This window comes from Lathyrus oleraceus, chromosome 5, assembly GCF_024323335.1.
Source record: "Lathyrus oleraceus cultivar Zhongwan6 chromosome 5, CAAS_Psat_ZW6_1.0, whole genome shotgun sequence".
Classification (NCBI taxonomy): domain Eukaryota; kingdom Viridiplantae; phylum Streptophyta; class Magnoliopsida; order Fabales; family Fabaceae; genus Lathyrus; species Lathyrus oleraceus.
The window spans coordinates 90818879-90844692 of record NC_066583.1 but is presented as its reverse complement, the minus strand read 5'-3'; positions in this window follow the sequence as shown (position 1 = coordinate 90844692).

The window sequence follows — 25814 nt, the reverse complement described above, 5'->3', positions numbered from 1 at the left end:
AAGAACCCTAAAAAACTTTTGTGTGGACTATTGGCTTGATCTTGGACAAATGGACTAAGAACTTAGGCAACATTCTTATGCTTAAGGACTTGGCCAATGCCAATTTTTGATAAACCAAGTGCTTGCAAATTGGAAATTCATCTGTTACATCATTCAAGATCCTTTTGAGTTCATCTGCAACATGATTATTGTGAAGCTATTATTTTGAACCTGTGACTTGTGGAATTCATCTGCTACATGGGCTATTTTGAAGAAGATCATGGAGTGATTAAAGCTTGGATGGGGATATCTTTATTTGATGCCTTTGCTCTTCAAGATAATATAATTGTGCATTTGTGTGTTTCTTGATTCTAAAAAGTCCAAGGGAATTCTGGGTTTCTATTGACATTCTTGTCTATTGGATTGCTACCCATTTGGTCAGATCTTTTCAACTCTTAACTTTTAATTTTATGCATAGGATTAGTCTCTTCATATTCTCCCCATTTCTTTAATTTCAAAATCTCTCCCTCCCTTTTCAAAATCTTCTTTGTTTGAACTTATTTTGTTCTAAACTTTGACCACTTTGCAAAAAGCTAGAAACTTTGGCCTTATGCCATTGCATTTTCAAACTTATTTTTTTAAATCAAACTTGTAAATAAACTTAACTATAGTTGACTTAAACTTTCAAAAATCCAAAAAGAACTAACTCATTCAAACCATTTTTAGGCCTTTGTGCCTTTCAAACTTAATTTTTGTTAAAAACAATGCATCCACTTTGAAATGTGTATCACGAACTACGAGATTTTGATCCCTCATTTTTATGTTGGTACGTAGGCACAAGTCCGAAGGTCTTGTCAAACACAAAAATATAATTAATGAATTCTTTTCTCATCCCCCCATTCTATTTTTTTGTAAACATCATTTTGTACAAAATACATATGCACACAAAAAGGGCTCCTTAGGAGTACCTAGGACACTTTGGGTGCTAACACCTTCCCTCTGTGTAACCAACCCCCTTACCTGTAATCTCTGACGTTTTATTAGTTTTGATTTGAAAACTTTTAACTTATGGTTTTGTTCGTACTTTTTCCCTTTTCCCTTGGAAACAATAAAAGCACGGTGGCGACTCTTGTTATTTGATCTCTCGCTTATCCATAGCTTGATGATCATGAATTTACCGCTACACCTAGGAAGTATATCCTTGATATGTTCATCCTAACCGGTGACTGATATTTTCTTCCTGTGTTCTGAGCTTATCCTTGATATGCTCATCTTAATCGATGACGGATATTCTTTTTTTTTTTTGGTATTCTACCCAGAAAAGGTAGTGGTAATCCCTATTTTTATTTCCCCAGAGAGTTAATCCTTGATATGTTCATCCTAACCGATGATGGGTTTCCTTCTCTTTGCGGTCTTCTGCGCAGTAACCGGTAGTTATAAATCATGCTTCTTCCCCTTGCCGAGTTTATCCTTGATATATTCACTCTAATCGGTGACGGATATCCTCTTTGTGGTCTTATATCCAGTAACTGATAGATGTAATCCCTATTTCTCTCCTCGGAGTCTATCCTCGATATGTTCATCCTAACCGATGACGGGTATTCTATTTTTGGTATTCTATCCAGCATTCGATAGATGTAATTCCTACTTTTTGTTTAGGCAGTTTATCCATGATATGTTCATCTTAACCGATGACGGGTATCCTCCTTAGCATCCCCAGGAAAGTCTATCCTTGATATGTTCATCTTAACCGATGACAGATTTTCTTTCCTTTAAGTCTATCCTCGATATGTTCACTTTAACCAGTGATAGATATTCTCTCCTTTTAGTCTTCTGCCCAGTAACCGATAGTTGTAAATCCTATTTCTGCGGTCTTTTCCCCAGCAAGGCTATTCTTACCCAGTAACCGGTAATGAATACACCCTCCCGGTGGCCCTTAGTGAGTCATCCTTGATATGTTCATCCTAATCGATGACGGGTGTCCTCTCTGTCAGATCTTTATTACCTCCTTACCCAGTAACAGGTGGTGGATAATAGATTTCTGCTCCTCCTGTGTTAAAGTTTATTTCTTCCCCAGTTGAGTTGAGTGTGTATTTCTTTAGTGAAATCGCTTTTCCTGCATGATTTGAGTACTTTAGTTTTATTCTGATCTATTTGTTTCCCCTGTAGAGTTTCTTTTGTTTCCCCGGCTGAGTCTTTCCATTTTTTATGGAATTCCTCCAGTCCCCCAGCAATTTTAAGTCGTAGCCTGGCCTACGCACAACCTTTTTTATCCCCTCAGAGTCTCTGTCTCCCTAGTGAGTTTTCCTTATGGAATGCGATCTGCTCCTGCGGACCTTCGGTCTCTCTAATTTCTTTTCCTTTGTGGCAACATTCCCCACAGAAAATTTGCTTTTACATTCATATCATATGCATCATGAGGTCTCTTAGGGACCAAAATTTGTTTCTATATGTTATTATTTAAGCCCATTCTACTGATTAGATATAAAGATTTTAACCTTCACATCCTCAGTTAGAATGTCCTTAAATAGGGGCAGCTGTAAGACCCCAATTTTGACCATAATATCCCTCATGCAACCTCATCATATGCATAAGCATGGGGATCATACCTTGGCATCCTCTTTACCCCTCTTTCATTGGGTGTTTTTTGGGAGAGATCAACAAGCACTATGTGATTGTATCATACTTGCATATTATCATTTTTACTAACCAAAATACCAAAAATATGTCTTTGCATTTGCCTAACTCTTTTGTAGGTAGGGCATGATCACCATTGATCTATCAAGTCCACATCTAGGGTTTAAGACCCTCATTGCTAAGAGCACAACCAAGGAATGATCCACAAGAGCTCTAAGCATCATATATGAGTCCCAATGATCTCTACATGTTATTTTGATCAAGTTTTCTTCAAGAGTTTGGAGTTGGTTTGCCTTGGAAACCCTAGTTCATTTGGGTATCTTGTGTAACTTCTTCAACAAGCTTCCTCATCAATTGATCAAATTCCTTAAGGGACACTTAAAACTTCATCATCTTATGCATATATGATCTACCATGAGCCTAAAAATTTAAGAGAATTGCAAGTTAGCAAGCTGGTTGATGGGGGTTGGCCAGATGAACTCATTTGATCAAAACTGGGTCTCCCTAGACCCTATCTCCTACAATTTTAATCATATGAAAATGATTCCAAAAGAAACGTTACTCTAAATGACATTCCAAACAACATTCATGTTGAGTTCTAGAGCTAATTTTTCTTGGAAAGTCATTTTCTATGTTGGAACATTATAGGTTATTTTGTCTAAACCATAATTTGAAAGTCAACTTCCCAAGGCCATAACTTGCTCAATTTTTATGATATGAAAGATTTTCAAGTTTCACAACCAAATTCAAGATGTCAACTTAAACATTGATGTATGGAGTGAAAGCTAAGTCAATTTGTATGAGCATGTGATATGAGGATACATTATAGGTCATTTTGGACCAATACTATTGAACAAGTGATTTTCCTCAACTTCAAAAATGCATAACTCACTCATTATAAATCCAAATGATGTTAAATTGGTGACCATTTTTAAGGTCTTTGAAAGACCTACAACTTTGATGAAGACACCTTTCTAATTTGGAGCTCACATAAAACGTTAAGCAAGGTGGAAAAATTGAATATGTGACTTGATACTTAGAAACAATTTCAACATGTTGAAATTTCCAAACTTCCATCTCAAAATTCACCATGATACAAGTTCCAAATGGAAAAGTGTTCAACATAAGAGTTGTTCCTCTTGATCTAATCTTTCCAAAGAGTCCTATATCATTCATTTTGGACTAAGTTTGATAGGTCTACACATGGTGTAAATAGGCCTGTATCAGTTGGCAAGATCAATACTCCAAATGTTCAAATAACTTTGCCTTGCCATTCAAGCTTCATGCAGACCTCATTTCAGTTGATTATGGACATAATTGGATTGCTTCATGGGCCTGTACACGCCCATGCAAGCATGTGCATTGCATTACCAAATTTGGACAATTTTTCAAGTGTGCAAATAACACTTCTTTTGGCTATAAATAGAGGTCCTCTGCTTCAATTCGAAGGACCTTGCGCGCCAGTTTTGCCCCCAACCTTCCAAACCCTCTCAATTCCAAGGAAAACCTGAGAAATTTCATTTGAAATTTGAGGTTGAATCTCAATGTTTGGAGATTCAAAAACTCCAGGATCCAAAGCCTTGCATTGTTCTTAAGCCACTTCCACAAGCTCCATAAGCAAGATCAAGCACGAATTGAAGCAAGAGAGATCCATTTCTGCACAACATTGAAGGTAATTTTCCATATTTTTCTTCTCTTCGATTCTCTCTCAATTCTCATCAATTCACTTGGATCCTTGGTTGTTTGAAGTCCTACCAATATAGGCAAGAAGATGGAGTTGCTTTGAGGTCAAATCGAAGCAACTCAGTTGACACACCTCAAAATTCAACTCCACGTATCTCTCTATATATTTGTAGTTAGTTAAAATTGAGGTGATATTCATGATCTACGCCATTTTATCTTTCAGACCATGTCCTCTTTTTTTCATTTTTTTGATGGTGATGAGTGGACCAGTCCGGTCAAGGAGGCCTGAGAAGACGACCGACACTTTGCTCTGGTAATGATGTGGCGTGGTCCAGAGTCATTGATCTGATTTAAATTGTTTTAATCATGAGCGTACATTGTGATTACCATTGGTACAACATGTTGACTCAAACGCATCATGGAACGCGTGCGCTCAACCACTTGATCTGCCACCTCAATTAATGAGGCAGATCAAGTGGTCCACGTTTTTTTGATTATCTGATTTTATTTTTTATTCCTTTGATTTTCATTAATTCATATTAATTTTAATATTGATCCAAAAAATATGAGAGTTTCACCAAAAAAATTTAAATAAAATCCTCTTTCATTTTCTAAATTAAATTTACCTTTTGGATCATTATTAATATTTTTCATGATTTGATTGATTTTGTGAATATTTTCAATTGTTTAAAAATACTTTTAAGTTTCCAAAAATTCTGAAAAATTTTCTCCAAGGTCCTTTGACCTTGTTTGACCAATGATAAACCTCACGGCCATTTCTTTGGTGTTTTGATGAAGTTTTAGGAAATTGACCAATCATATTTAATTTAATGCATTATTTTTATTATTTTTAATTGTTTAAATGCCAAATTAATTGTGTATAGTCATTTTAATTGACTTTGTGAGTTTAACTTATGTTGTTGGGCCTTGGTCAAGGTTGATTTGACTTTGTTAGGTTAAGATCATTGGATTTAGGGGATTGATGGAAGGTACATTCCATCTCCCAAAATGAATGAATGATCTTAATTTGGTAAAAGTCCTCCTTTGTCCAATTTTAGTTTGATCTATTTCCCCTCCCTCTTCATCCCATTCTCCTTCTTTATACATTCATGTCATGGACCTATGATATCTCCATATCCTACGGCTAGTTGATTGCAAAATCAACATAAGTATGGATGAGATTAGGTCCCCCGCTTTGCATATTCTTTTTGTGTGTGGTATGTTTCATGAGCATAGTTCATCATACTATGTCTCTAACATGCATTAACACCAAAATTCTATTTCCCGACCTCAAATAGTTGTGACTTCTACATAATTCCAATTATGATTGCTTAACATAGCGCTAAGTTTTGACACAAAAGCGTAACATTCTAGTTAGTGAGATTGTAAGTCTCCCCTCTTTCATGGTATTGTGTAGAAACTTGGCCTTTTTTCCTTCCTTTGGAAGATGTCTTGGTCAAAGGATCCATGCTTGTGATAAGTGGGTTGAGTGTTCTCCAAAGAATGACTTAAACAAAAAAAGCAAAGCAAAAGCAATACTAACTTCTAACTTATTAACAACTAACATTTAATTTCAAGTCCTTTATTTTAATGCACTTTATTTTTGATTTTTATTCATTTTCCATTATTCATAGCATTCTAATTGTTTATGTTAATGTCATTTTCACTTTGTCCACTTGGACCATATTGTGTGATATATTTTGTTTGTGTATATTGTGTTTTTTTGTGTGGTCTTTGACCATTAAAGTACATAATAAGAACAAAAACCCTAAAAAAATATATCTTATGTGGACCGTTGGTTTGATCTGAGACAATTGGACTTAGAATTTAGGCAACATTCCCTATGCAAAGGACTTGGCCAATGCCAACTTTCATGTAACCAAGTGCTTGTGATTTGAAACTTCATTTGATACATCAGTGAAGATCCATTTGAGTTCATCTGCAACATGATCATTTTGAAGCTGTTATTTTGAACATGTGACCTAATGCATTATGGAATTCATCTGCTACATGGGCAAATTTTAAGAAGATCATGGAGTTTCTAAGCTTGGATGTGGCTATCTTTATTTGATGTATTGCTCTTCAAGTTGGTATTTTGTGCATTCTTTGTTGCTTGATTCTAAAGTCCAAGGGAAATTTGGGTTTCTATATGACATTCTTGTCTATTGGATTGCATCCCATTGGTCAGATCTTTTCAACTCTTAACTTTTAATTTTGTGCTTAGGATTAGTCTCTTCATATCCTCCCCACTTCTTTAATTTCAAAAATCTCTCCCTCCTTTTAAAAACTTCTTTGTTTGTGCTTGTTTTTCAAAACTTTGACCATTTTACAAACTAGAAACTTTGGCCTTAAGCCATTGAATTTTCAAACTTCTTTTCTTAATCAAACTTGTAAATATACTTAACTATACTTGACTTTAAATTTTCAAGAGTCAAAAAGAACTAACTCATTCAAACCATTTTTAGGCCTTTGTGCCTTTCAAACTTAAATTTTTGTTAAAAAGCAATGCATCCACTTTGAAATTTATACCACGAACTACGAGGTTTTGATCCCTCATTTTTATGTTGGTACGTAGGCACAAGTCCGAAGGTCTTGTCAAACACAAAAATATAATTAATGAATTCTTTTCTCATCCTCCCATTCTATTTTATTGCAAACAATTTTTGTACAAAAACACATATGCACACAGGAAAGGGCTCCCTAGGAGTACCTAGGACACTTTGGGTGCTAACACCTTCCATCTGTGTAACCAACCCCCTTACCTGTAATCTCTGGCATTTTATTAGTTTTGATTTGAAAACTTCTTATTTTTTTGTTTTGTTCGTACTTTTTCCCTTTTCCCTTGGAAACATTAAAAGCACGGTGGCAACTCTTGTTATTTGATATCTTGCTTATCCATAGCTTGATGATCATGAATTTACCGCTACAGACATCACTTTCTTCGTGACCACGTGCTTCAAGGAGATGTCGAAGTCACATTTGTGGATACTCATAATCAAATTGATGACATCTTCATAAAACCTTTGGCACGAGAACCATTTTATGAAATTCGAAGGGAACTTGGGATTCTAGATGAGTGTGACATGTAATTCGTCAAAATCACATCAATAATCAAAGGTGAACATACGTTTCTAACTCATCTATTTACTTTTGCAATTTATTTCATGGCTCTCTACATCTACTCCATTCTTATGCATGATTCATTGGGTGTAATATGCATGAATCTTTGTTAAAAATATGTTTGTTTTAGTTCATTTCAATGGGTAAATCGATTTACCCATGATGTTAATCAATTTCCCCATGAAACAGTAGCACTGTTATTTGTATTTGGCACATCTTGAACCGAGTAAATCGATTTACCCATGATGTAAATCGATTTACCCATGGAACAGTGGCATTGTTTTTCGTTTCTGGCATATTTTGAATTGGGTAAATCGATTTACCACTGAAACTTTTCTTTTTTGTGTTTTCTGGCTGTATGGTAACTAATTTTCCTGTGGGGTAAATCAATTTACCCTTGCGGACTTTCTTAATTTTTTTATTTTATTTTGGTTGATCCAATCACATCCCTTATCTCTCCCATTTAAAAGCCAATTTTTTTTTTCAAAATCTCACTTTACCATAGCAGCCAGAATCTGCCTCCTTTGTGCTCTCACCTCAAAAATTCCATCTTCTCCAAATCACCAAAAACCTTCATTTAAACTTATATCCATCATCTCCAAACCTTTACTCATGTCATCAAAACTAAAGAGGAAAGCTGGAGCTGCTGGAAAAGGGAAAGAAAAAGCTTCATCCTCATCCATGGATGTTCAACATTACTTCAAAGACCACACCCCAGAGGAATTGGAGAGATATCAAAAGAAGACAGTTCAAACTCCCAAATACGGTGATCTCTCTTCCTTTCCTGAAGAATATTTTAATTTTCAAGATAAATTAATTTCTCTAGGATTAGGGGCACTTATCACTTATTTTGGACCTTACTATCCAGATTTAGTGAGAATGTTTTACTGTAACATGTGCATTGAGAATGGAAAATTGTTACACATGTTAGAGGGAAAAAGATTGCCTTGACCCCTAAGAGACTTGGTCAAGTTTTGGACATTCCCTTAGGTGGTCACATGTTATATGATCCGGAGGATGAAGAATGGAATGATTATAATAAAAGAGAATTTTATTTCGGATCGAGTAGGATATCGGAAGGAGAATATCATGAAAAAGGGTTGAATCACATGGTGGGGAAGAACCACCAAAGGATTTTTGGAGTGCTGGAAATTTTTTCATCAATGATATATTGCTTCATTATTTCTTGGTTTATGTTATAATTCCTAGAAATTCAAATCATTGCACTGTTACCGATATGGAAATGCAAGCCTTGTATGCTATTAAGAATTACATTACGCTTAATTGGTCCCGTCTCATTCTTCACCATATGATGACTCACACCATCAAGCTTAAGTCTCTTCCATATGCTTGGTTCATCACTCGTATTATGGAGTATTTTAATGTTGATTTTGATGATGTTGAGTATTGTCTTATGGATACAAGAATTCACAAGATCTCTATCAAGAATGTGGACAAGCGGATGGGCTATCGGTATAATCCGAAAACAAAGTCGGTTATGTTTATTGGTGGCAATAATGACGAAAATGAAGAGATTCCTCAAGAAGGAGATGGTGGTGAAGATGTTCCTCCTCCAAGTGGTCCAAGTAATCAAGATCTCTTTGACTTCGTGACAACTCAATTTTCCAACCTTAGCACCTCCATAAATGACCAATGGATTTCGGCAAATAATCAAAGTGCGCTAAACCATGAAGCCACCACCAACCGCATAAACCTTCTTCAAACCTATATGAATAAACACTTCTCTTATCTCTACTCACATCTCAATATCCCTCTATATGATCCAAATAACCCGGCTGCTCCAGCTCCTATATATACGCCCATTTAACAACAATTTCCATACCAAGGCAACAAAAACAACAACACCAACAATGATATGGACCAACCTTAGTGTTTTTTTTGTGTATTGTTCTTGTTATAGGTTTCTAATAGCATATTTTTTTCATTATGTTTAATTATGTCTATTATTTGAACTATTTTGGCGTAAGGTACTTGGTACCATAACTTTGTTTGTTTGCATTACTTATGATTTCAATTTTGGAATGCCTTTGAGGTTGTTTTACAAGTTATGATGTATATTCTATTTTATACTTGTCATGCTATTATCTTTCACCCATTTTTCCCTTCTTTTTGATAATGTCAAATGGGGAGAAAGGTGTTATGAATTATGCTTGTATGCTTGTATGCTTGTTAATAAATTCATGATCTTTCAAATTCAAACTTCACCTTTTCTAATCAAACTCTTAGAATTTTCACAATTCATATTTCTTGTTATAAATTTTCATTCAAGAGATTTTCTACATATTTTCATATCATTCAAACTAGAAAATACTTGAGCAATCTAACATTTTTGTGTTTGTGAATTATTGTCATTGGAAGAGAAGATCAAGTAAATTGATATATCACTTAGTGTGATCATTATACTAAAAGCTTTACATTCAAAAACCATTGTTGTAATCCATATCTTATTTTTCAGAGTTGTTGAAAATAAGATTGTTTGTTTTGTAAACACTTTGTTGTCCAGGATTGTTAGAAGCAAGAGAGTTGAGTTTGAGAGGATTGTTCTCATATCAACTTGGTGAATCACAAGAGGTTGTTCTTGGTGATTGTGTATATCTTGTACAAGTCATAACTAATAATGAAATCTCTTTAATATTGAAAAGGGACTAGAGTACTCTCGATCTATGAGGGGAACCAGGATATCTCTTCGTGTTCTTTACCTTTCTGCACTTTACCGTTCATCGCTTAACATAACTAGAAAAGAAATAACAAAGGTTTTCATAAATCGGAAAAAGTTTCAAAGATCCTAATTCACCCCCCCCCCCCCCCCCCCCCTCCCCCCACTCTTAGACGCTACTCAACTAACAAAATATAACTTGTCATAACATCAATATACCATAATTAATCAATATTGTTAATGTTGTTACCTATATTCTGCATGTTTATATTTGAGCAAAATATTATGGTTAGTAGTATTATTTTTATCAAAACATAATTTATATGTGTAGCGGTCAAAAAGTACAAATGTGTGTGGTGTATGTCTACACGGGGAAGGGGATACTCAGAGGCCTTAATAGGTTTATAACAGTTAGGACTTAACCGTGGTGGCGAGAGACCCTATATTTTTTAATATTTTATTAAGCTTTAATGTTTACTATGCTATGTTGCTTACTTTGCCACTATTATTCATTATTTATTTCCTTTCATTTATATGATCGATATATGCGAGGGTGTGCCCATATAGCCACTCCATGTTTATTTATAGTTCTTTGATATGTTTGCATGTTTTTTTGTTTACTTAAGAGAAGATGAGAGACCCATTACATTAAAACTAGTTTGCTTCTTGAGGTAGGTACTATGTAGAAGAGGGAGAACATATTGGTGATGAGTGACCCCTTGAAATATGTTACTTTATATTCTTCCAAGTTATTTTTTTCTTATGAACTAACATTTTTTTCATTTTGCATATACTATGGAGTGTCTTGATATGATCGTTGTGCTTAAGAAATGAGCTAAGGTCACTTTGTAACACCTCAAATTTTTATTCACATTTTTTATCATTTTAATAATTGTATCTTTTATGTGTTTAAGTGATTTTTTTAACTTTAGTGTTATTATTATTGTTGTGTTATTATTTTGAAATTTTTTTCAATTTTTGGTGTATTTCTTGATTATTTGTGTGTTATTTTTAGAATTCATTAAAAATTAAGAGCTTATTTATATAAAAATATCATAAATGATAAAAATTGAAGATTTCTAATTAAATAGAGATTATTGATAAATAGATAAATTTATGAAATAAAAGGGAAGTGGATAGAATAAAAAAAAAGAGGATTAGTGAAAATAAAATAAATAAAAATAGAATTAGGGTTTTATAAGAATGATGGAAGTGTAGTTGACGTATCAATGGAGAAAAAGGAGAAAGAGGCAGAGGTAGACCCTAGAAGAGAGAAGACAGAGTAGGATCTCCCATCACCAACAATTCAAGGTTTTTCTGCGTAATCGAGGTAAGAGGGAAGATTATTCTATATTTTAGGGTTTAAGCTTAGGGATAGTGGGGATTCCCTTAACCCCTTCTCTTTTGTTTTATCGATTGTTATTTTTTACTCATATAAGGCTTGTGCAAAACCTCTATGATTATGTTGTGTGTATATTCAGATTTTTACTTTGATTTGATGAATACTGATGTTTTTTATGTGAATCCGATAAATTGATAAATTGATGAATAAACATGAATTATTGATGTTATATGTGTTGCATTTGCGTGCCTTTTGATGCGAAAATTGTTGTTTATTCGCAAGTATCAAATTATGAGATTTTCATTATCATGTAATTGGAGAAATTGAGATTTTGGACTGTTTAATGAGACAATTTTAGAGTTAAGTCAATGGTTTCGTGAGTCGGTAGGGTAAACTTTGAAGGGCAAGGGCTTTGGGAAAGTCTTGGATGATTTCGAATTACAGTGAGACAATTTTAGAGTTAAGTCAAGGGTTTAATGAGTCAACAGGGTAAACTTTGATGGACAAAGAAAACCTTGGATGATTTCTAATTACAGTGAACCAATTTTAGAGTTAAGCTAAGGGTTTACTGAGTCAGCATAGTAAACTTTGAAGGGCAAGGGTTTTGGGAAACCCTTGGGGTGATTTCAAGAATTTGAATAAACTTCTAAATACTTTGGGTTTGAATTATTCATATATTTGTATGTGTTGAGTTGTCACAAGTTAAAATAGGTAAAAGAGAGTGAAACTATTAGAAAATGTTGAAAATGTCAAAGAAAACTCAGAAAAATTGCAGAAAACACAAGAGAGTGTTGGTCATCTTATTTCATGCGTAACTAGAGTTTCATAAGTTTGTTTGAGGTATGGTCAATTGTGTTAGAAAGTTAACACAATAATATTTCCGTTGAAGTAAGGAAATGGAGCCTAGGAGTGATACAATAGTAGCAGTTCTCTGGTTCTTATACCATAAGCGTAGTCAAGTATCAACCGATATTGGTTGACTTGTTTCAGGCATAACTTGAGTTCCGTAAGCTCATTTGAGGTGCACTTAGTTATAATGGAAAGCTAACGCGATAACCTTTCTATTGAAATAAGGAATTAGGGGTCTAGGAGTGCTATAGAAATAGAAATACTCTGGTTCTTATACCATAAGCATAGTCAAGTCTCAACTGGTATTGGTTGTCTTGTTTCATGCATAACTTGAGTTCCCTAAGTTCGTTTGAGGTGTGGTTAGTTGTGTTAGAAATATAACGCGGTAGACTTTCTGTTAAAATAAGGAAATGTGGCCTGAGAGTGCTACATCAATAGCAGTTATCTGAATCTTTTACCGAAAGCGTAGTCAAGTCTCAATCGATATTGGCTATCTTGTTTCACACGTGGCTTGGGCTTCTTAAGTCTGTTTGGAGTGCGGCAAGTTACGTTGGAAAACTAAGACATATATATTTATTAGAGTAATGGATTAATTATGTTTATACATTTAAATGATGTTATGAATATTTTAGGACATTGGTCCAATGGTTGATGATACATTTGAGGGAAATGTGATGTGGATATTTTAGGACATTGCCTCAATGTTTTAATGATATTTTTGTGTGAAATAATATGTGGATATGTTTAGGACTTTGGTCCAATGTCTTGATAATATCTATACAAGTTAAGTTGTTAAATTTAAGATGCAAGTCCAGTGTTGATCCTTGATTTTGTAGTAAGTTCATGAGAACCAATGTTGAGGCTTGTTGTTGTCTTAGGTTCGTGAGAACCTGTGTTTAGGCTTGTTGTTGTATTAGGTTCGTGAGAACCTGTGTTGAGCCTTGTTGTTATATTAGGTTCATGAGAACTAGTGTTGATCATGTTGTTGTAATCAGTGTGGAGGATATGGAGGTTCAGATGTATATATTTGCATTATCTGTCAGTATCATGCATCATATATATTGGAGTTAGGATGAGAATTTGGTCCATTGATTTTTGACCTTGGTATGGAAATTTTTTGACCTTGTTCTGACAATTTTAGACTTCGGTTTAACGATTTACGACTTTGAATCTGGTGTTATTGAACTTCGGTCCATTGATGTAGGATTCTCAATAATACAACTCTGAAATCTAGAGATGGTACCACATGCATGGGAGTAGAGGAGATGAACATTTCATTTGCATTATTATGTGTATTATGACATTGTGTAGTGTGTCTTGAGTAGATGTGTGTTATAGACTATTCTTACTATTTTTATACCATTTAGTTTATGGAATGTATTCTCACGTCTTCTTGTTTCCATGTTTCCACATATGTACCTTTTTGTAGATAATTCCCAAGTTGAGAGTGAGGAATGATAGATGTTGTTTTGTGGAGGATGACATAGTTGACTTCTTCAGTTTGTTTGTTTTGTGTTTTGTGTTTTGTGTTTTCGCTAGATTTTATCGGCTATTAGTATTATTTTGGGTTTCGCTCTGATATTGTAACATTGGGTTAAGAATACTTTGTTTTGTGTTATGATCCGTTTTAAAATGAATTAATACGTTATGTTTTGAAATTTAAGGTTTTCGCCTTTGGAATATAAGTTGAATTTTTATCAATGTGACACGCACATATTATTCGGATATTTTTGCAAATGTTTTAAAACTTATTATTGGGATCTATGATGTTACACACTTCTTCCTCATTTTTATACGGTAGACACTCTCATGAGTTATTGTCAAGGAGATCGTGCAAATGGGGAGTCCCATAGAGAAGAATCCACTTCATTCTCTAGGCTCAGTATAACAATGAAATAATTATTGGAGAAAATGCAATCATAATTTTCCTTTCTCCTTTCTCTAGCCTTGAAATCCCGTGTTGGAATCTCACTGAGGATTTCATAGGCAACACTTTGAGGGGAAGAACCAGATAGTACATATCTTTAACCAATTTGAAATTATCCATGTATTGTTCGAACTATTTAAGACCTTGTTTAAAATAAATCACCCCTTGAAGGTGATCAACATCAACGAATTTCCTCAAAACATGAAACAAATGGAAACTTAATGTTAGAGTTGAGATGTTATTAATGTATTCATACCCATATTGGAATTCCTTCATATAAGTCCAACTCAAATGGTGCAAATGTGAAAGGGCAATATCCAAGTGATTTACATTCCAACTTTTAATTGGTTAAAAAGAAAGGCAACCTTATCCTGGAAAATAGAGATTCATTTAGAGGCAATCCACATAGTTCATAATTACTACATAGATGTTTTTGGAAATGTCACCTGTCAATTCGAGGACGTGCCCGTATCCTGGTAAGCATACTTCATCTTACTTTAACTAGTGTACCAAGATGGAGTCCCATGAATTTCACCATCCACCTAAGGATATTCAGAAGCATCCTCGTGAAGTTTGAATGTTAGTGGTGCCTTCCTTCCCATGTCATTCTCATTATTCATAGATAAAAAATTCTTACCGGAAGTATTACATCTTGATAGTTCTTTCAACCACTACCTCACCTCATGTTGAATGTCCTCACACTTGTATAGTCACCTTAAACTCCTACCGACAATTTGGATTGCAAAATCATCCATGAGATTCCATATAGGAATGAGGTTAAACAACTAGATTTCACAAAATATAAACCAAATGGCGACCTTTTTCATTTCTATCATAGTAGGGGAGATAATATATCCTCTCGATTAATCGCTCCTACCTCAGTTTGAGAATCAACATCATTGACCTTAATATCACTACTAAGGTTAAAAATGAGGGTACCTAATATGACTTTCCTAACTCTGACATGTTCGAAGAACTAGCAAAACCAGAGATGAACAAGAGAGAAGAAAGAAAGTACCTTACGTTTAAACACAAGCTTCTAAAGAGTCAAAAGGAATTTAGCTTTATCAAAGAACTTGCAAAGAAAAACTATCTTTGTGATAGTGCTTAAAAACAAAGGAGAAGGTGAAAAAAATGGATTCTCAAAGTTCCCAATTTCCTATATATAAGCGTAACTATGAGTCACATCTATATTTTATTCTCATCCACACTTGTAACAATTTCATCTCTCTAAAATGCAGACTTCAGCACTAAAGTGTCAACCTTGTAGGTATCCTCCATTCTCTGATCAATAGAGACTATAACCATTATACATGAAGCTTCCTTACGATGATCATCTTTATTAAACCTTTCATCTACTCATGTTCCAATACGAAACAAATGCTCGTTTATTCTAATTCTACTTACTTTTGTATTCTCTTTTTTTTTGTTAAAAGAAGAGGTTCCAAAATGTTAAATCTAAAAAATTATTTTTATTTTGCATTTATTTGAAAGGACATTTGCATGCATAAAAATGTTTTTTTTTCCATCCTTGCCACTTTAATTTGAATCATAGTTTTGCTTGAATCGAATTAGATATTATTTGATTTCGTGAAATTCAAAAATATTTTAAAAGAATTAAATCATTTTTGGAATCACTTAGAATTAAATTATGGTTCAACATGAATTGAATCACACTAATACCTTTGCAAAATAATTTCCCTTTGCTTTACTAATTTGAATCATATGTTTTTCGATCAACCTCAAGTCTGTGACATTGCATCTATGAAATATTATCCATTTTAGGTGTAAGAATTTGTCACAATTTTGTCTTTTAGAAAAAAATGTCTCGTTAAATTGAGAAGTATGAATGTTACATATAAACTCCCTTTAACATCGATTCTCAAACAAGGTGAGTCTATTTTAGTGTATATGAACCATATGATTTTTTTGAACCACATAGTTCTATTCAGACTCCGTGTGATTCAAACCATGTCATCTAAGATTGCATGAATATTGAACAAGTGGCATGGAAATTCGAATTAATATTCATGTGAATTGAATTTTGCTACTAAAAACTCATATTCCATCTCACAAAAGGAATTATAAGCTTTAATTTGAACTTGTCATTCACATTGCCTTATTAGCGATGTTTATAAGCTCTTATGACTAAAATATATTTATTTTATTTTATTTTTTGGTAAGTTAGGATACGCTAGTCTTCACAAATATTGTTCATGAAAAATGAAAATAGAGAATGAAATATTTGGAAGAAAAAAAAGAGTGTTTAAAGTCGGTGGTTGGGAAACGTGCGGTGGGAATGGGAGTGGGGCTATGGTGTTTGTGAGAATATACTGGACATCAGCTAGAGGAAGCTTCATGGGGGGGCCTTACCATCATGTTAAAACTTAAAATAATGTACTCCAGTTGATTTGCATTGATTTCAAGATGTACTGTTTTGATCTACCATGCTGGATTTGGGAGCACATTGTTGGACACTACAAGTACAAATCTAAAATCATAGTACGTTGAAATCAATTTCAATGCAAATATAGGAATTCGTGCTTCCCTACTTTATCATAAACCTTTAAAAATGGAACCGTCGGTAAAGGAAGTCCACGCTATATAGTAGTACTTCCACCGTCTATGGTCTTTGATATGTTATTTTTATTTAGAATATTATAGGTTCAATTCATCTTTTAATTCCTTAATTTAATTTATTATTCTGTTTTGGTATCTTTGTTAAAAAAACATTATAGTTTTTTAAACGATTTCGTTAATCAAATTGATTTATTTAGTTAAATTTTGAGAAACAACTTAAACTGTGCATATGTAGCCGTTTATTTTGGAGGTTATTTTAACTTGTTTTTTGTTTTGTTTATTTTTAATTTATTATTATTTGTTATTAAACATGTGAGATACTGTATGCTAATTTTATTTTATTGGATTCTTTCAGCTTTTACCACAATATTGCAAAAGATGTGGAATGCTCCTCCAGGTTCCAGACCATCCAAATATGCACCTTCTTCACTTGCGAAATCTCTTGTCATTTCTGGAACTCGTTCTAAATCTTTTCACATCACTCATAAGATTTTTGTTGGCGATTCCCCTTATGACAGAGTCAAAAACATTGAGGTAAGTCTCCTTGTATCATTTGTTTTGTTTTGTTCTTTAAATTTATAATGTTTCAATTAAATGAGTTTTTTTATTTGATGTTTAGTTGGTGAGTAAGGATTTGGAGAGAGCAATTATCTTGCTCCATTGAACCACATGTTATATTTAATCCAACAAGGACTGCCTTTCAACGACAAACGCGTAAAGACTCATAGATCTCAAAGAAAGAAGTTTCATGTTTTAGTGGAAGAAGAAGTCACTAGATTGTTGGTAAACAAAGCAACACAAAGTTTAATTTTGTTTTAATCTCTAACTGTTTCAGTGGAAGAAGAAGCCACATGATTTTACATGTTAGAAAAACCCACTAGAGAAGAATATCATGCGCACACAGACGTTGTTGTGTGATATGTTGATGCGAGATGCACCCTTAGGTATTGTATCACAAAACCATAATATAATGGATCTAGGATTGCATTCTTCTACAGAAACAAGTTATGGTTATTTGGAGTGACACCGACTAGATCTCAAATACAAGAGATAGCTTTATGAATGTTTAGGTATCACACAGATTCGACAGGTTTTAGTACAGATAGTTTGTCGGATGCAGGTTTCCAGGGGCTCTTTCTCTTAGTGATACTGTATGTGGAATGGAAACTGTTCGAATAACTTCAAAAGACACAGTTTTCTGGTTTAGGTCTTTTGGTTGGCAAAGTTATTGAAAAATATTTACTCACCCTGGTTGAGGATTCTTCAACTGATATTATCAAAAAGATGCTCAACTTTTTAAATATATATGCTAACTCAGCTTGCCAACATGTCATGCCACGTCGCCAAGTTAACGTTTTTTTTCTTCTTATTTTTTAATGGCAAGGACCTTTTTGTGTAACCGAACTATTCTTAGACGACCAATATGTAACTTTTTTGTTAAGGAACCAAAGCAAAACATTAAATTAAGTTAAAACATTTTGGAACTAATTATGCCAATAAAATATGTCTATTTTGTCTGAAAATATTTTTAAAATATATTAAGTTCAAATGCACTTTTGATCCCCTAGTTTGATAATTTTTTAATTTTTAATTCCTCCATTTTAAAAATCAGTTTTTTCGTACATCAACTTTCTTATCCATGGAATTTTCATGGTCTCCCTCCAATTTTGTAGACTTGACATTGATGATTATAACTAAAAATAAAATTTTAATGATGTGGCATGGATTAGTAGAATAATTTTTTATTTTTTATTTTTTTAAAAATTAATTAACAATTAATCGTTATATTATTTTTATTAAAAAATTTAAAATATTAATAAATAATTAAATTATGAAAAGTTAACCCCTTCGCCCAAGTCATCACTTGTCAACCCAAGACTTCAATTACAAGTTGATGTTAGTATAACATATACAGTGGCAGAGCCAGATAAAAAAATTTGGGATGACCGCTAACGTAAAATAAAGATTATAAATAAAATGTAAATAGTATTTTAAATAAAACATTAAAGTTAATTACTAAAAATTTAAATTACATGACTTAAAACTACCTTAAAGTAATGCTTTACGCGTTCCGAGTGACTTGAAATCGTCAATAATTGACTCTGAACTAATGCTTGCACTAATCTCCCTTTCAATATATACTGTCATGCTATCTCCAAGAAACCCATCATCCATCTTATTTCTCAACTTAGTCTTAATAATTTTCATTGCTGAAAAAGACCTCTCAGTTGTGGCCGTAGAAACGGGAAGAGTCATGATAAGACGAAGTAGTCTATCAATCAAGAAGTAAGTTTCAACCTGTCCAGATGCAACCAAACATGAACATAGTTCTTGAATAGTTGATAAATTATTCAAGTTTGATGCTTGACGAGCAACAAATAGAAAATGTTGGAGTTGAAATTGCAAATTATTCTTCTCTTGATCACTAAAATCCATAGGATAATATTTTTCAACTAAAGAATAAATAGTATCAACGCTAAAAGCTTTATATCCATCCTTAGGAGATAAAGAACAAGAAAGAGTTAACAAATCCATTGCCTGCTCACTGAATATGTTATTCAACTCTTGTAACTGTTTGTCAATGGTAGTGAAAAAGATTTCAACTTTAAAGTAATGTTGAATTGTGACTTGATTCTCTTCAAGACGGGAGCGTCCAAATCTTGTTGTTGAATGAACATCATTAAGATCAGGAATCTCAATACCATGCTTTTCACAAAAATATACCACTTTAGTAAACAATATATCCCAACCATTTTCTCTCAAACCTTGAATAAGATGTTTTGTTGAACGAACCAAGTTCATAGCATTAACTACATCTTGATTTTTTTTGTAAGGCTTGACAAAGCATATCTGTTATTCCCGTGATTTTTTTCATCAAGTGCAAAATAAATATAAAATCAAATGTCTTCAAGTAATTGTAACAACTATCTGCATCCCCACGTGTAGCATAACTCCCTCTATCTTTTGCAATTTTTTTAAAAATTAAACAAGTTGCTTCATACATGTTTATCAAGCTAGAAATTGAATCATAATGTGATCCCCAACGAGTATCTCCAGCTCGTTTCAATGTATCAACTTGATTTGCACCTTTACTAGTTACAATCTCATCAATCTCTAACAAATAAGCAATTCTTCTAATTGGTCAGCTTGTAACTCATCATGACGCTTTATAGAAGAACAAACAACATTCACAACAAAGATCAACTTCTCAAAAAAATTATGAACAGGTTTGACTTCTCTTGATGATGTAACTAATGCAAGTTGCAATCGATGAGCAAAACAATGAACATAGTATGCATAAGGACAATCCTTCATAAAGAGGGCTTGTAAACCATTCCATTCTCCTCTCATATTGCTAGCACCATCATACCCTTGGCCACGAATGTTAGAAACATCAAGGTTATGTCGAGAAAGTATATCACATATTGTTTCCTTAAGAGTTAAAGATGTGGTGTCTTTAACATGTGCCACATCAAAAAAATTCTCTTGTATTAAACCAACTTTATCAACAAATCTTAATACAAGAGTCATTTGTTCCTTTTTTGACTCATCACGAGCGTCATCAACAATGATACAAAATTTGGAATCACCAATTTCCTCACGAATACTCTTTTTCACCCTACTAGAAAGAATTTGCAAGAGCTCTTTTTGAATTTGATGTGAAGTATACTTGCAATTTTGTGGAGCATTTTCCAACACAACTTTTGCAACTTCATCATTGTAGGATGCTAAAAGTTTCAATAACTCAAGAAAGTTACATTGATTTCTTGATTTGCTACTTTCGTCGTGACCCCTAAAAGCACAAGCTTGTAGTGTTAACCAACGAACAATGTCAATTGAAGTCTTGAGTCGTAACTGATTATTCATTCTTTGACTTGAACTTTGCACTTGAATAACATTTCTAATATGACCATCTTGATTCAACAAATCTTGACAAGCTTTCATTGCATTGTTGTGTGGTGAGCAAGGATCCTTCCCTATGTGTTTAAGAAAGGAACAATGTTTTCCATTCTTAACTTTCTTCCAATTTCTAAAACCCATAGAAATAAAGACAAGTGATCCGGGACGTCCACTTAGTTTTTTGCTAAAAAGGTAACATGGTAAGCAATATGCGGCATCTTCAGATGGTGAATATTCTAACTATGATGGAAATATGTTAAACCAAGTATGTTGAAACCTTCTCGGATGATCCTCGTTACCGGACAAAGGATAGTTTTCTAAATGAATTTGATATGGACCCCATTTTAGATAAGCTCTTCGTATTGCATCCACTTGATTTGGTGGATATTGCCAAATCGGAGGATGCTTTCCAGGATCGCGTTCCAAAGAATTTTCAAAACCATGATGCTCTTCAATTGTTAGATTCTCAAGAACTGTTTCAGATTCGGATGTCGGGATTATAATTTCTTCATCTCTCTCTTCTCTTTCAATTTCACATGCTTTCCTTTTGAAAAAATAATCAATTTTCCTATTATTCATCTTTACTCTTCCTATAATATCATATCAGATCCAAAAATCAATTTAGATAACATAAAAATTAAAAGAGAAAAAATTAATAAACTTGATTAATCAACTTTAATCCGTTTTCAAATACCGGTAACTTCAATATTAGAAATTAGCAGCAACAATGATTAAATAAACCTTATTACAGTGTATAACTATATTTGTAAATTACAGTGTTATGAATTGGCTTAATAAACCTCATATAGATTATTTTAACACATCAAGAAAGAAGAACCCTAAAAATCTCAAAAACACAAATCAAGCCATCACTTTAATTTGTTACTTTTTATAAAAGAAGAATGAATAAAGTTTTTTACCTGTTAGATGCCGATCACTTTAATCTGTTTCGATTCCGGTGTGGGTAGCAAACCCATATGAGAAAGAAAGGAAAAGTAGAAGTTTTTTACCTTATCTGTATTTTAACCTAACTTTGAATGAAAAAGAAAAAATAAAAATTAATTTTAATTTAAACTAAGGATGTTTTAGTAATTTAATATATATGAATTAAAAATAAATAAAAAGTTAAGGGGTGGCCGTGACCTTCCCACGTCCCCCTCAGTTCCGCCACTGAACATATATAAACACTTAATAAAGTACGATTCAAACAAACAATGTAAGATTCAACTTACTACTTGAAATTGTTGCATAATTTCCACAACTCTTCTTCATCAATAACAAATTTTCTATAAACTCAACTCAATTTTTGATAAACTCAGTTTCAAAACATATATACACACGTTCACTGTCATTTAAGTCTAGAAAACTTAAGCTATATTCAACTATTTATCTTATGGTAGAGACTCAACTGATAAAAAAAAGTACATTAAATGGATTAAAAAAAAACAATTACACACTGTAGGTGTTTAATTGGCTGCATTATATGGTAAAACACTAGATGAGTACTAATGTCTTGACTGATGTCATGACATGTATGTGTGACTACATTGTAGTTACTGCAGGACTAGCTAACACAGGATTTATTGAATGTCAAACTGGATGCTGTGACATTCATACCTGTCAACAGATACTAAGGAATAGAACAGCAGGTGTTCTGTTAGAACTTAGTATTTATTTCCAGTCTGGTTATCAAGGAAAGACCAGACCTGGCATAAGGCCTACTGACTGAATGTCAAATTGGATGTTATGACATTCATCATTGACAGCAGCTACTGAACATTAGACAGAGTGGTGTTCTGCTATACTTCAGCATGTAACTTAGTTTGTTCTTCAAGAGAATAACAGAACTAACTTAAGGCCAAATGTGTAAATGTTAAGTCGGACACTTTGACATTTATTAATGTAAGCTGCTACTGTAGAATGGACAGGTTGGTCCTGTACAGTTCAGCAAATTATGTACAGTCTGTTTTCAGGAAAAACAGACTTAGCATATGGTCCTTGATGTCAAGCTGAATGTTGTGACATTCATTCCTGACAGCATATGCTATATTGTAGGTTGTTTAGTTTTTCTGTTTCAGCATTTTTCTCAGGCTAAAATCCAGGAAACCAACAACCAAGCTACAATTAAGGAACCTAACAAATAGCCTATTTGTTAGCACACTAATATCTGGAAATTAGTTAGAATCCTATGTGGCATTATTTGTGGAGGTCTTGGAATATATATAGGCTCAAAATAAGGAGATATATATGGAGAGATTTTAGGATTGAAGACCTTGTTTGTAGCAGAAAGTTTCTGCTGACTTTGTAACAGCAAAGAACAAGTTGCTGCGATTTTCTGAAGGCCCAAATCCAGTTGGGTGATTAGGTTATAAATAGCACTTTGTAACCTAGTATTTGTAAGCCTCCTAGAATGAAAATTTAGGGGTGTGTGTGAGGTAAACCTCCCAACCTGTGGGATGGTTACCATGTGTTTCTCAGTGTTCAAAGCTGAGAGTATTTGTAACTCAAAGCCTGTAGGCAAGAGTGATTATGTTCTTGAACAAAGCTGTGAAGCAAGTTCAAGTTGTTTTCTCAGTGTTCAAAGCTGAGAGTATTTGTAACTCAAAGCCTGTAGGCAAGAGTGATTATGTTCTTGAACGAAGCTGTGAAGCAAGTTCAAGGTGTTTAGCATTACATTGTAATTGTAGTGATAGGAATGGAAACTGGAGGTTTCTATCTAGGAGTTCCTAGGTATAGATTGCATTGGGTAGGGATTAAGTGATAAGTTGTAAACGGGTGAGTTTAGCTTTGAATTGATACTACTAATAGTGGATCTTCTTCCTGGCTTGGTATGCCCCCAGACGTAGGTGATGTTGCACCGAACTGGGTTAACAATTACTTGTGTTTTTACCTTTTGCATGTTATAATTTTGTCTGTTATAATATAAGGTAAACCTGTAATGTTGTAACAAATGATGTTCAAATCAATGTTGAGACATCATGCTGATAACTGTGCAGGCTCAACAGAAGTAAGTGCTATGTTTGATCTCTGCTGTGCATGTGTACCAGATGGACAGAACTGGGTGTTCTTCCATTCTATGGTGATATAGTAGCAGATGTCGTGACATCTGTGAATGTGTGCATATCAGTACTAGGTTGTAATTTGTATAACTGTCTTGCTGTATTAGTTACAATGTTAGATCAGATGTCATTACTTGGAGTAGAACATCTAAACTCTAACTACACCAGAATTTCAAATGGTATCAGAGCAGGCATCCTGTTCTGCTTCTGGATGAGATCCATGGGTGATACTTTCTGGTATCTTGCAAGGAGTTATGTTAGTACTGATGCTGGAACCTGTGAAAGGTTCTGTAATTTCCCTGAATGGTCCCTTGAAGTAGGTGGATGGACTGTTCATGACAGGAATGGTGTGTACCTGTCTCTGGAGGGTGGCAATTGGCCTGTGTGTGGGACAGCTGTGCCAGTATTGAATCAAATTCAAACTTGGTATGGTCTTGGAGGCTGATCTGGTGAAGTGTGTGTTCATAGGTTGAGTTGTATTATGATTTCCACTGCATAATACTTCTGTTTGGAACCTACTCCTGACCTGGAAGAGGAGACATCTGTGTGTGCTAAGTTGACAAGGGTAGGGTCAACTGTGTGTGTGCTCAAGAAGGTCACCTTTAGAAGTCTGATCTCTAGAAGTTGAGCTGGTTGAGATGTGACATTGTGCAATCTCCTGCTGTTTGGCATATTCCTGTTGATTGATCAGGGTTGGATAGTTGTTCCCTGAAGTACTATGTTGTGTTGGAAGACAAGTCCCCTGGATGTTAGTAGTCAATAATGGGATAACCTGATTGCTATACCATTTAAGAGGATTGGAACCATGAATCTTGTTATTCAAACACCACGTTTCAGAAGTGGCAGTTCTTTCGAGGAGTGAGAATATGAAGATTCAGAGGTTAGTTGAGGTAGTATGCTCTAGCAATGCATATTTACCATTGACTGGTGCTGTTTTGTATCACTAGTACTTATGGTCAGCTGGAGTCTAATTGGTGTGATTGGAGTATGTATAGGTATAACTCATAGAGTTAGTTGCCACTGGTAGGGATGGTGTATGTCAGGTTGAGACATTTATATACAATGCATGGTTATTGGTGTGGAGTTTCCATGATTGTTAAGTTGAGGGGGAGTTTTGGTTAACCTCCTCAAGTCTGGTCAGCCTAGGGTCTGGTTGGCTGTTGACCTGTGTCACATGGGTTCTGGTGGTTGTGTGACACATTTGCAAGGAAGAATTCATCTCTCTTATTCCTAAGGGTGAATTTAATCTGGGAAGACTTTCAAAATTGTCGAGGTGCTTGCAAGCAGAAGATGTTGACACAAGAAGAGTACTTTCAAAGTAGTCTTATGGTGGAAGTATCTGAAAGGATAATTGGGAAAGGATTTAAGATCAATGTCTACTTGTGCCAAGTACAAGTGTTTAATTGATTATCCTTGGAGCTCAAGATAACTGATGTTCTTAAAGATGTTGGAACATCACTTCTTCAAGACCCTGTGCAGAATCACAGGAAGGATAGTACATTGGCTTATGATCTATCTCTTTGGTGGCAGCAAAAGCATATGATCTCTGAAAAGGTTTCCTGGCAAGAAACATGTTCAGCCTTGGTATGTACAAGAAGAAGAAGACATCATAGTCTTGATGGTGGTTACTTGGATCAGTTTATTTCTGATCTAGGTAAGGAAGTGCATTAGCTTATGCACATTGTGGAGTCAAGAACAAGTGGCAGCATTCTTGACATCATGGAAACAACCTTGCTTTAGGATGTGGAATCCTTGGTATAGCTGAAGGGTTAGTTTCTAACTAGTCCTTCTGAAGACTCAGAGTGTCTGATGTCTTTGGAGAAGAAGCAGGGATTCATCAAGGTGTGAGCTTGGATGACTTAACTGCAAACCTGCAGAATGGAGGTTGTTTACTCAAACTTGGTTCCACAATCAAGTCTATGAGAACATTGAACTCTTGTTCTGTGAAGGGAGGAAGTTCTTTCAAGTGGCAGAAGAAGGAGCTGAATTCAACAGCTAGATGTCAAAACACAAAGTTGTGACATTTGGTTCAACATCAGATTCTTAGTTGGTGAAGTGGCA